The following is an 11444-nucleotide window of genomic DNA, read 5'->3' as shown; positions in this document are numbered from 1 at the left end:
CACACACACACACACACACACACACACACACCTTTTCTTTCACCTCTAAATTCTGTGTCACACAATTAGTACTTTGGTTGCCTCACTCCAGTTTTATGAGACCCTAAGAACCTCAGTAACATTTCTGAAAGATTACATGTCATTAAGAAAGACAAAAACAAGTCAATTTTTGTTTGATTTTTGTTTGTTTGTTTGTTTTGTTTTGTTTTTTAACCCTCTGGAACTTGTTGTTGTTTGGGGGAAATATAAAGTCTCCAATAGTTTGAAATTTTCTAATTTCATATCATCTCGCCAACTGTCCCAGGACAGCTTTGATTACACTTTTAGTGATTAGCTGGTTTTTTTTTTTTAATTTTTAAAATATCTCCAGACTAACAAGGCAGCAACGTTTTATAAAAATGTGAACGCTCAAATTATTTCATGTAATTTTTACTTACTAATTATAAAAGCCATGAAGTTATTTCAAAAGTTGCAAAACATTGCAAAACTCAGTGATTCAGTAAAAGAAAGAAGATGGTTCCCTGTGACCTCGCTGTGATCGTGGGGTCGGTTGCTGGGTCCGCACCTCCCCAGCAGATGCTGGCTTCCATTCTTATTTCCTGACATCTTTGATGTGCCTGCTCGTAACAGTATGGCTATGCAGAAGAGCCAGGCTACAAATCATAACACAGCCAGACTCATAAGAAGGTACCTGACAATACATTTTTTGTGTAGCTAAATCATATCATCTATAGAAAATTGTCAGGAAATGTATTTATAGAAAATAAAAGTGATAAATATGTTTTAAACAAGATCCTTCAAATCAAATGAAAATTACTATAATCAGGGGATGGGTCTCTATTCTGTGTTAAAGGGTGTAGCAAAGAGCCCAAGGTAGGCCTTCCTTTTCCTGGATTCTGGATTGAACAAACTGGGGTGTCTCAGCATTCATCACCAAGAGGTAAACTAACATCTGCTATAACCAAAAGAAACTGCAGCTAGGGTTTAGCCTCAGCCCAGGGGGAGTTCGGAGATAAAGTCTTGGCTTATCAAGTAAAACACACAACAGAACAATCATTTTAGCCCAACACTATGTTCTAAACTCTCCAGATTAATTACCTTCAAGTCTTGCCAAGCTCATTAACACAGAAACTGGCCTCCGACCATGTTCCCTGTTCACTGTTCCTCCAAAGGAAGATGCCTCTCCCAGCAGAGACAGGGGCTCTGGGTCTGCAGGAGCTGTTAACTCCAGAACTTCATGCTCACAGTATATACAGGACTTATCTCTAAATTGCATCCCACAAAGCAGATTTCTAATATCTTCTTAGATGTGCCTTTTTTAAGCTGAAAAACTGACCTGTATCTATTTTTCTTGTATATCTCCAAAGGCCAGTTAACATTTTATAGAGTGGGAACAATACCCAGCTTGCCTCTGGAAGCCGTGACCTCTCAAATGAGTTATCAGATAACTCTGATGAGCCTGTCAAGCCCTCCAGAGCTTGTGGCTGCTCAGGCGTGGCCTGTGTTCCAAGTGGCTGGAAAAACAAACTTCTCCCTCTCCTACACCAGACTTCGACTCCCCTATCTCCCTAGTCTCTTGAGCTCCCTGGGCCCTCACCTCCCAGTATCAGCAGCACAGGCTCTGCAGGAGGAAGGACCACAGATTAAAGGCCTCTGTTCAACAAATACTTGCTTGCCCACTGAAGTGGGAGTCAAAGTTTGCCCCATTGTGCTCTGCCCAGAATAACAGGGGAAAACTTTCAGGAAACTTGTTCAAGAGGTGATAAAGAATTAGACCTTCTATCAAGGAAAGACCAAAGACACAGAATATTGTGGAAAACCAAGGGAATTTCTCAAATTCCCAATTTCACAGAAAAAGTCCAAACGACCCCTATGAAATGGAACCTCCATAATACTCCCAGAGTCCTCTGTAGGCGCTCCTGTTGTGTTAGTCTCAATCCAGCCATCTAAAATTCTAAAACCACCTGGCAAAGACTGGTTCCTGGAGTTTTACCTACTCCGTGCTTACCCCACTGAATCTAGTCCACTTTTTCCTATGTATCTCACATGCAGAGTATTTCTGGGTGCCAGAATCCCACCTCTCACCTCCCCCTCAGGACTCCTCCCATCTTCTAACGTTCAGTTCCAATCCCTAGATTATCTTTGCTTCTCTAAAAAAAGCAAAGATCCAAAGAAAGAAAACACGAGTCTGTAGGAGAAACAGATTAAACTGTCCCAGACAGGAAAAGCCTAGGAGTTGTGTGGTCCAGCCAGGGCCGGCCTCGCAGACTTGGGCAGGGAGACCACAAGAGAGCGTGGATGAGACCCGGCCAGGGCACGGCCGGGCTGTGCTGACTGAAGTTCCCCGCCAGATATTTTCCTCCCCAAGAGGAGCCCGAGGCACTCAGCCTCCTGGGTCAGACACAAGAGGGTACGGGTGCAGCAGAGGCCGGGGTTCCGGGGTCCCGGGGTCCCGGGTCACCGGGGCTGGGGATGGTGCGAGGAGGCTGTGCCGGTCTGGGCGTGGGGGTGCGGGCGGCTCCATCCCGTTGAGCCGCTTAGCGGACTGCCAGCCACTCCCCGGCGGGTGGTGGGGCCGGGCCGGGACCGGAGCGGGCGCGGCCACTCCCGTTGTCCCACCGCGGGTCCCGCGGGCCAGGGCGTCGTGGGAACCCGGACTGTCAGTCCTGGAATGGAGGGTCCGCCGGGTTGCGGCGCGGGACTAGGGGGAGACCCACGCGAGACCCGCGCTCTCTGGAGCCAACATCAGCCAGGCCTCCTCCCCACTCCGGGCACCTGAACTGCGGCCGCCGCCCTCGGGACCCGGACTGGGCTGCAACCCGCTGCGCGGGCGTCCCCTCACGCCAAGGCAGGGACCCAACAATATCCGGGCTAGAGAAGTTGGGGGCGCGCGCGGGAGGCTGAGGTGGGGCCCGCGGGACGCCGTGGGAGCGACCCAAACGGACGGCTGCCAGGACTTACCGACCGGTTCCCGCATACTGTCCCGCGCCACAGCCGCTGCCGCTTCGGCCGGCGGGGACCTGCACGAGCCACCCAGCCTGCTACTACCGGGTGGAGCATGCTCGGAGCACACTCGCACGCCCCGCCCTCCGCCCCGCACAGTCCCGCCCACCGCCCAGCATCGCTCCGCCCACCGCCTGACTTGGTTTCTTCCCTCCTTAGGGAGCAGGCTTCTGGAGGGAGAAGGCTGCACCTGGATCCAGGCTGGGACAAGTGCTTCAGGAACAAGGAACAGCGCAGCTGGCACAGGGCTGTCCATCCTTTCCCCTCTTCTCCTGTCACTGTGTTTGGACCGTGTCAACCCTGGGCAAATGTCCATATACACAGAAACACACATACACTTATATTAAGTCACTCGCTAATGCATACAGAACATTCATATACAGACGCACGCGCGCGCATACACACACACACACACACACTCACACGATGGGATGAAAGGCAGAAACGACAGCCTAATCTTTTAACGATTAGGTGCCATGGGAGATCCACTATCCCATCCTCTTTGGAGAGGTGAGGAAGACAAATGTGGGGAAGGATTTGCCACATGCAGGCTGTGGACATAGTAGGTGCCTGGTAGGACACTTCAGGCCCTGCTTAATATTTCCTGATGCCAGCCTGGCTCCTTGTTTCTTTCTTGCAACATCAGGGCAGAGAGTTCAAACCACTGTTCAGACTTAGTGGGTGACGTTCAAGCCTTGGAGAGCAAAGAGACGACCTCAAATGGTAAAGTTGCTGAGGATTAGAGAGAGTGCAGGGACATTGGCCAGAGCCAGATCCACTAGGGCAATGGACCAATTGTTTTGCTACTTATTATGAAGTCATCATGCACGGATGGATTGTTTCAATAGTGTATGCCACTGCCAACTCAATGAACTCAGAAATTTGTGTTCAAGGGCACTGTTTTAATCAGGGTTCTCTAAAAAGGAACCTAATTAACCTCAAAAGGAATCTAAAAAGTTCCACATATACATTTGGTTGCTTACATGCTTTGGTCTGAGTAACCCAACATCATCTGTTTCCTGACAGATCTGGTAGTTGTTCAGCCTACAGTACTGAATGTCTCAGCTGTCCCATAGTGATGCTTGACTTCTAGATAGGTCCTAGAAAGCTTCAGATGTTTTGTCTACATTGGAATCCTGAAGAAGGAGGTTCTCAAACCACTGAAGAAGTGGATCAAAAGAACAGGACAGACGAGACTGAAGGCAAGCAGGCAAAAAGCAAAAGCTTCCTTCTTCCATGTCCTTTTTTGTGACCTGCCACCAGAAACTGTGTCCAGATTTAGGGTGGAACTTCTGATTTCAAATGATCCAACCAAGAAAAATCCCTTACAGGTGTGCCTATCTGCTTGAGTTAATTCCATGTGTGGTCAAGTTGACAACCAAGATTAGGCTCTGAACACACCCACAAGTACCTCTTTTCTAAGCCCATGATCACAAATGTGTTTATATCCACAGACACTTTCTGTAGAGTACCTACATCCTTGTTGCACTTATTTGCTTCTGTCTTACCCACAGGCAGACAAACACTTTGCAAGACTGTTTATCAGCCATTGAGCTGAAATCAAGAGGTGTCTTCCCAGAGAACAACATGGTGTTGTTGAATTTCTGGCTTAACTCCACCAAAGTTTCATAATAGAGCTAAGATGCCATACAGTTGCAGTAGAAAAGCAACATTGATAAGATACCAAGACACTGAACCAAAAAGGAAGAAATAAGAATTTTTTAGCAGAAAGACTGGTAAGGCACATTTAATTAGGAAAAGTAGTGAGGCTAAAATCTTTCCATTCAAAAGAAGGAAACTTCACAATTTCATGGATTTTTGTGTTTCCTAGACCCTCCTGGACCCCTCTCCAAGTCTTTAGCTTCCTCATTATTCACTCCAGTGCATTGTAGCAAGGCCTTACTTAAGCCATGTTTTACATAAGAAAGAGAAGGAAAACTATTAGGAGGGGAGAGAGCAGTAGCATGGGTGGTGGTGGAGTTGGGGAGAGGGTCAAGATCAGAGGTGGGGAGACTTTGAAAAAAAAAAAAAGATGAGTGTGAATGGGCCATCATCAAACAACAGGCATAAGGAGACCAGGCATCATGACAAGTGGTGGGGACAGTCTCTGGCTAATTTTCACACTGGCCACCAGTGTGTAGACATGCTGTGATACAGTAAGTATCTAGAGCTTGAACTCCAGCACTCAGGAGGCTGAGGCAGGAGGATGATTAGTTCAAGTCAGTCTGACTCCATGACAAGACCCTGTCTCAAAGACAAATAAACACATTAAAAAAAAGCAAACAGTCTGTGAAAATATTGATAAAAACAAGTATACGTAAATATGCATGTTTTATATGCACATTTATATGCACACACATGTTTGTGGTTATGGTTTTATATTAAAGACCATTTCTTCATAAGGCAGATCTTGGCAATTCAGAAAATGCCTCTATATATTTTATTTTGACCCTAAAAGGACTAGCTTGCCTTCTCCTAAACTCCCAGGTTCCCAGTCATCACTTTCCAGAATCTTCAGCTCCTTTTTTTTCTCTCATCTTCTTGATGTGGGAGGATAAAAACATAAAGGGAAATAGCCACTGGTTTTGTATTGTAAAATATAGAATTTTGTGGAAAAGAATTTTCATAACAATAGTGCTATAAACATAGGCTAGAGCACATGCTCACCCAGCCCGGAAGCTCAGGGTCCCCACCTTCCTCTGAATCCTGGACAAGAGGTTTTACAGACTCAGGAAGGAACTTAGATTATTGAGTCATGGGACAGATGTGCATTGACCAGAGAAAGAATACTTAAGAAGGAAATTTAAAAAAAATAACAAATTCTGTTTCTTTAATTCAATTTCCTTTTAAGCACTTAGAACAACTCTACCATGCCCTTTCTTCGGGGATCTTCTCTGATGGCCATAAAGTGTTCTTTGGTTAATTTAGATACTGTTTTTTCCCCTTTAGTCTATAAAACACTACCAAGTGTCATATTTATTTGAAAAGACTAATGTCCTTGATAAAAAATTGATTTGTCTGTTGACTTGTAGAAAGGCAAGCAATGATGGTTATGAACAGAGAAGAAAGCGTTTTGTGTCAACAATACCATAAAAATTGATTAGATACTGATATGTGTTACAGTAATTCCTCATTACTCTTTACTATAAACTAGATATCAGTTTCCCTGGGAGGTTCTCTAGTCCCACTGAAAGGGTTTGATTAATAGATTCCTAGGATTTATTGACAAGGGACATGACCAGATTCTTCTTGTTTGTGTGTTTCTGGAATCTGTACTTCCAGTATCCAGATCACTTCTAAACACAGCAAATTTTGAGAGACAAGGCCCAAGCACAGAAATTGGAAATACCTACTTTGACGGTTTGAATATGTTTGGCCCAGAAAGTGGCAATATGAGGAGATGTGACCTTGTTGGAGTAGGTGTGGCCTTGTTGGAGGAAGTGTGTCACTGTGGGGTGTGGCTTGAGGCCCTCCTCCTAGCTGCCTGGAAATCAGTCTTCTGTTTGTCTTCAGAACAAGATGTAGAACTCTCAGCTCCTCCAGCACCATGCCTGCCTAGACACTGCCATGCTTCCTGCCGTGATGATAATGGAATGAACCTCAGAGCCAGTAAGCCAGCCCCAATTAAATGTCCCTTATAAGAGTTGTCTTGGTCATGGTGTCTCTTCACAGCAATGGAAATTCTAATTAACAAATCTGACATCTGTGAGCCCATAGGTTCGATCTCCAGACCCAGGTGGCAAAAACAAAACAAAACAAAAACAAAACAAAAAAACCTGTGTTGAAAATCTAGCAGAATGATTGGCATTTAACACACACTGATAATTCATAGCCATTGGCATCACCGTGTGAGCACACAGTCCCACAGCACTTTCTTCCTTGTTGACTTAGACCTAACACTGAAACATAATTCAAGAACTTTGGCACTAAGGAAAAAATAAACACTTTTCAATTATAGTTTAAAAAATTGAATCTTCATGGTTATTCCAGGAGGTTTAAGAAAAAACATTTTTAATTATTGGTTATCTGGGTGTCAGATTTTTCCCATATAGGGCTACACATTAATAATAGAAAACAGCCTCTTCCTTGCTCCCAGATTCTGTCAACATTCACCACAGCAGAGTTGCTGTTGACTAGAGGTAGATGGGACATTCCAAGCACCTATGGCCTGCACTCTGTCACTCCTTGTCAGATTCTTAAGAAAAACCCTTGAGTGCTGGTCTCTCCTGGGAATGGTTGTGTCTAGCTGGTGTCCCACTGGGACAGAGAGATGTCAGCATAGCTTTTAGAGAACAGAGGTGTGATCAGCATTTGAGGGGTACCTCAGGCTCCTCATTCTCTTCTCATACCAGCCAATTGAGAATCAATCAAAACTAATTCAGTACTTTTAAACCGCACGTGACTTTATTTTTTAAATAAGAAGTATGTGGGCGTCTGCAAGATGACTCAGTAGGTGAGGGCTCCTGCTGTCAATCCTGATGACCTGGGTTTGATCCCAGAACTCACACAGTAGAAGAAATGAACTGGTTCCGGTAAGTTGTTCTCTGACCTCACTGTGGAATGCACACAAATGTGCACACACAAACAGGAAAATAAATGCAAATGAAAATTAAAATGGGAATCATGAGAGCAGCTGAAGGGAGCTGGCTGACTGGGCAGTGGTGAAATGCTCACCTAAAAAAAGGAAAATAATATTTGACAGGTTTGTTAGATCTGTGACATAAAGCAAGACACAGATGACATGAAGGTGGAAGAGTCAAGCAGTGGGCGTTACTTTTCCTTGAGTCTCTCTGGCCGGCCAGCCTGTCCATATTCATGAGCACTGCACACTTCTGGAGCTGTTTGATACTGAATTATTCTACTTACGCACTGGAAAGGAGATTATCCTTTAGAAGAAGTTTCCATCCTATTACTTATCTTTCTCTCAAAACCATATATGGCAATTTATGGAAACTGTGTATTAATCAGCTGTGTCCATCACTGTGACAAACTACCAGAGACAATAAACTTTGATACACAGAAAGGGTTTACTTTGCCTCCTGGCTTCAGCTCATCATCAATTGGCTCTGTTGGTTTTTAACCCTTTCTAAGGCAGAATAGCATGAAAGGTAGTGTACTGTGAAGCAAAACTTCCCAAGTCATGGCGACTTGAGGCCAAACGAGAGAGGGGAGGGGCCAGGTCTTAGTGGCCCAACTCCTTTCTCCCAGGCCTCACTTACTGTTTTAGTTAGAGGTTGCATTGTTGTGAAGAGACACAATGACCAAGGCAACTCTTATAAAGGAAAACATTTAATTGGGGCTGGCTTACAGGTTCAGAGGTTCAGTCTGTTATTACCAAGGAAGGCGCATGGCAGTTTCCAGGCAGGCATGGCACTAGAGAAGGAACTGAGAGTTCTACATCTTGTCTCAAAGAGAATCACAAGGAGACTGACTTCCAGGCAACTAGGAAGAGTGTCTCAAAGCTACCCCCACAGTGACACACTTCCTCCAACAAGGCCACACCTCCTAATATTGCCACTCCCTGGGTCAGGCATATACAAACCACCACATCTGCCAAAAGTTTCACCATGCCAGTAGCATCATTGGCTGGTGCCCACTTCCTCAACACATGAGACTTTGGGTCATATTTAAGGTCCAGGAAGCCAGTAGCATTTCAGCATGCCCACCTTGGATTTTCCTTTTTTATTTCTTTCCCACTTTTTTTTAAACATATATGTGAACATGTGTGTGTGTGTGTGTGTTTGTGTGTGTTAGGAATACATGTGCACATGTTCACATGCTTGCACATAGAGTGTGCTGGTTGGTTTTGTCAACTTGACACTTACCTGGGAAGAGGAACCTTAATTGAGAAAAAAATGCCTCCATTCCATTGCCTATAGGCAAGTCTGTAGGGCATCTTCTTAATTAATGATTGATGTGGGAGGGCCCAGCCCATTTTGAGTGGTGCCATTCCTGGGCAGGTAGTCCTTAGTGGTTTGAGAAAGCAGGTTGAGCAAGCCAGCAAGCAGCTTTCCTCCATGGCCCTTGCTTAGTTCCTGCCTCCAGTGTCCTGCCTTGAGTTCCTGCTCTGGCTTCTCCCACTGATGAACTATAAAGCATATAAGCCAAACCAACCCCCTTCTCCCCAAGTCGCTTCTGCTTGTGATATTTATTTCAGATGTACAATGCCCTATTCTGTAGAAAGCCCTTATTTTGAACTACACACCATGCCTAACCAAGGATTTCCCTGCAGTAAATCAAGCTAGGTCAGGTGCCAGACAGCTCAGAGCAGCTAAGTCCCAAATCTCTCTGAAATGATGCTAAGTAACTAACAACCAGGGAGCCATCCCCTGCCTGGCCAAGCCGTTCAGAAGGAAGCCCCAGTAAAAGCTGATGATCAGGCCAGCCCCTAGAACCTTCTACCTTCTGACTGACCCAGAGTTTTCCTGTGATCCTGCAGAACTCAGTGTGCCTACCACGGGATCCTTTTCTGTCACGGTCAGTCACCTTCATTAAAATAAGATCCAGGATAGGAAGTGGAAGAGTGTTGTGCCTGCTTGCTGTGTGAGGCCCTGGGTTCAATCCCCAGAATAAAAACAAACCAAGACAACAAAAATAAGTGGGCAAATAAAAAACAGTAACAAACATTCTTAACTTACTACCAGGGACCAATCAGGTTACCCAAGCAAAAGCCCAATGGAAGCCCTTTCAGAAAATGTTTACATTTGAATTCTTTGTCAGTCCATTTTAAATCTTTGTTGTATGTCTGGGGCAGGGGGCAGGGGCGAGGGGAAGGTGAGTAGCAGGAGAGATGGCTCAGTGGCTAAGCATACATATTCCTCTTTCAGAGGACCCAAGTTTAATTTCCAGCACCCACACCAAATGGCTCACAACCACTTGTAACACCAAGAGTACTCACACCCCTGGACTCTGTGGACACCTGTACTCATGTGCATATATCCCCACATAGACACACCTGTATACTTTAGAAAAAATTAATTTAAAACTAAGTTTAAAAATTGTGGAGCTGTGTTCCTCTTTGAGCCAGCTCACTGTTCTCTCATTGACTTCTTGTGAGCCTGGATGCTGTGTATATAAAGAAACTGCACGCTAGTTGTGTGTTCTGTTTACTGTAACAACAACAAATCACATTTTCTAAACAAAAATACTGCGTGAATAAGAGATGATTAGCAGCTGGGTGTGGTGCTGCACACCTTTAATCCCAGCACTCAGGAGGCAGAGGCAGGTGGATTTCTGAGTTCGAGGCCAGCCTGGTCTACAGAGTGAGTTCCAGGACAGCCAGGGCTACCCAGAGGAACCCTATCTCAAGAGAGAGAGAGAAAGAGAGAGAGAGAGAGAGAGAAAGAGAGAGAGAGAGAGTTAGCAGTTTGTAGAAAGGCAGCTGGTACATATTGAATATGACTGAGCAAGAGTGATAAATTGAGTGAAAGGGGACTTTCACCATTAAGAGTTACAAAAAGAACAGTAAATCTGTGTGCAGGGTCTTATCTGGCTGAGTTAAGCTCTCTGAGCTCCAACTAGCTGTGGCAATGTTTCCTTTGCTCTGCTCCTCTCCCTTCTCCTGATCACTGGTTGCATTCTTCGCTATCAGCAACTGATACACTCCTACTGGATGCCTCCTTTGTGCTTGTAGCCTCCATCTGTGCATAGATACCTGAGGGGATGCTTTTAAAGCAAGTCCCAGGCCAGTCAGAGCTGCAGGCACGTCTTGGTTTTCCTGGTTAAAGTGTGGATTCATTCATTGCTGTGTAGTTTTAGAACCTCCCCTATATTTTTTGTTGTCTGGAATGTGAATTAGAACTTTGCTAGAACCATCAAATACCTAGAGGGTAGCATAACTAACAGGTGCCTGCTGTAGTGTTGAATCCCCTATCACCTCGCTTTCCCTCAGTAGGCAGGAGACCCTGGAGCCATCCTCGGTGTGACTTTGGAACATAACACAGCCAAATAGACACCTTTTCTGTGGGCAGTCCTGCTTCATTCATACTCAGTAGGCCCATATAAAGCTAAGGGTTATTATAATGTTTATATTTCAAGGATTTATTTATCACTTTTAAAGTTAGGTATAAGTGTGCTGGAGATAGAAGTGGCTTCAGGTTAGAAGATGGTGTCATATCTCCTAGAGCTGAAGTTGTATGCAGTTGTGAGCCCAATATGGATTCTGGGAACCAAATTAGGTCCTTTGCAAAAGTGGCATGTGCTGTGAGCTGCTGAGCTACATCCAGCCTTTGGGTTCTACATTTTAAAGGCTGACTTAAAGTGAAGAGAACTCCTGAGATACTAATTCATTCATTCATTCATTCATTCATTTGTTGGTAACTCAGCCTTGAGTTCCCTTTCCAGCAACAATAATAGTAACAACAACAACAAAGACACATCTATTTTCTTTCCTGAATTTTTAAATCGCATTTATTTATTTTAATGTGTGTGGGGGTATATAA

The 11444-nt window shown here is 44.8% G+C and overlaps 1 protein-coding gene across 1 annotated transcript in view; it reads right to left on the bottom strand.

Annotated features, from left to right (window-relative positions):
- Positions 1 to 3076, bottom strand: part of Jcad (junctional cadherin 5 associated) — a 42439-nt gene extending 39363 nt beyond the window's left edge. The window contains exon 1 of the mRNA XM_021150751.2: positions 2962 to 3076. The gene's annotated coding sequence lies outside the window, so the exon portion shown is untranslated. The remainder of the gene's footprint in view (positions 1 to 2961) is intronic.
- Between the last annotated feature and the right edge of the window lie 8368 nt (positions 3077 to 11444).

Source organism: Mus caroli, chromosome 18 (genome assembly GCF_900094665.2).
Source record: "Mus caroli chromosome 18, CAROLI_EIJ_v1.1, whole genome shotgun sequence".
NCBI classification, from domain to species: Eukaryota; Metazoa; Chordata; class Mammalia; order Rodentia; family Muridae; genus Mus; species Mus caroli.
This window is presented reverse-complemented; position numbering and strand designations above follow the sequence as displayed.